This window comes from Sinocyclocheilus anshuiensis, unplaced genomic scaffold (assembly GCF_001515605.1).
Source record: "Sinocyclocheilus anshuiensis isolate Anshui unplaced genomic scaffold, SAMN03320099.WGS_v1.1 scaffold1891, whole genome shotgun sequence".
NCBI classification, from domain to species: Eukaryota; Metazoa; Chordata; class Actinopteri; order Cypriniformes; family Cyprinidae; genus Sinocyclocheilus; species Sinocyclocheilus anshuiensis.
The window spans coordinates 7859-9538 of NW_015549560.1; positions in this window are offsets into that span (position 1 = coordinate 7859).

Below are 1680 nucleotides of genomic sequence, written 5' to 3' on the forward strand. Positions count from 1 at the left end.
ATACAACAGTTCGTTCTGGTTCTCAAATCTGATTGGTTGAGAACCTTGAGATATTGTACTGGTATCCCTACAGGAACGCCCTTTCACCGTTTGTATCACTCCGCTTCCCGTGTTTCTCACAGCGAGTGTCATGGCGGACGCCCAAATCCAATAAAATAAAAAAAAATAATACTGTTTTCGTGTCACGGAATGTAGTTTTAAGAGTTTTTTTTAGGCGAGAATGTACTTGTTTAGACAAATATGCGGTTTATTAATAAAGATAACGTCTATTTGACAATTTGCTTGTTTTCGGAGATGTGAGCTCTAGGGCGTCAGCGGCCGTTCAGCGCTCATGAACCCGCCGAGAGCAGCCTCACCTCGGCCAGATCTTCTGGAATTTGCCGCTGGCTCTGATGTCTCTATAGTGGATAAACATGAGATATAATTCTTTTTGTGTAATTCTAACGGGCAGTCTTTGGTCTCATTAATTTATTATTTGTTCCAGAGTAAATAGTTTCGGCTGAAGGCAAAATCTCATCACGTTATATTTTATGTAAGTTTAATGCTGTATATTAGAGCGCTGCCTTTGTACTTTTGACTGAATTGTCTAGCAACTTTTACAATGCCTGTTGTTGTTGTTTATTATTCAATAAATACTATTTTATATTCATAGTAGGTGTTGCACCGACTAATCCACTAGTCGACTTCAATGCTCTGCCATGACGCTTTAAGCTTGACGTCGACTAGTCGCTGGTCCTATAGAGGGCGCAACAGGATAAGAAATCCTTGAAGGACTTTTTCAAAAATAAATTAAGATTAAAAGACAAAAATCAAGGTTGCGGTGAGGCACTTTGAGTGGAAGTATATAGACTACGTGGGGGTATATTTTTGAATAATTATAAAACAGAAAAGTTGTGCGTACGGTTTCCGAAAATAAATAAATAAATACAATTGCTCTTCAACTGATGAGAGGCTCTCGTTCTGTATCAGTTTATATATATAAAATAAAAAATCAAAATAAAAAAGTACTCTATCCATCTATCTATCTATCTATCTATCTATCTATCTATCATCTATCTATCTATCTATCTATCTATCTCTCTCTCTCTCTCTCTCTATATATATATAGGCTACACTACCAGTCAAAAGTTTTTGAACATTAAGATTTTTAATGTTTTTTAAAGAATACTTTTTTGCTCAACAAACCTGCATTTCTTTGATCCAAAATACAGCAAAAGCAGTAATATTGTGAAATATTTTTACTATTTAAAATAACGGCTTTCTATTTGAATATATTTGAAAATGTAATTTATTCCCTTGATTTCAAAGCTGATTTTTGAAGGATCATGTGACACTGAAGACTGGAGTAATGATGCTAAAAATCAGCTTTCTAATCATTCTAATATTCTGATTAGCTGCTGAAAAAACTTTTATGTTTATCATTATGCTGAAAACAATTGAGAAGAATTTTTACAGGTTTCTTTGATGAATAGAAAGTTCAGAGGAACAGCATTTATCTGAAATAGAAATCTTTTGCAACATTATAAATGTCTTTATCATCACTTTTATTTTCAGATAAATGCTGATCTTTGGATCTTTCTATTCATCGAAGAATCCAGAAAAAAAAATATTCTCAACTGTTTTAAATATTAATAATAATATTAATAATAATAATAATCAGAAATGTTTCTTGAGCAGCAA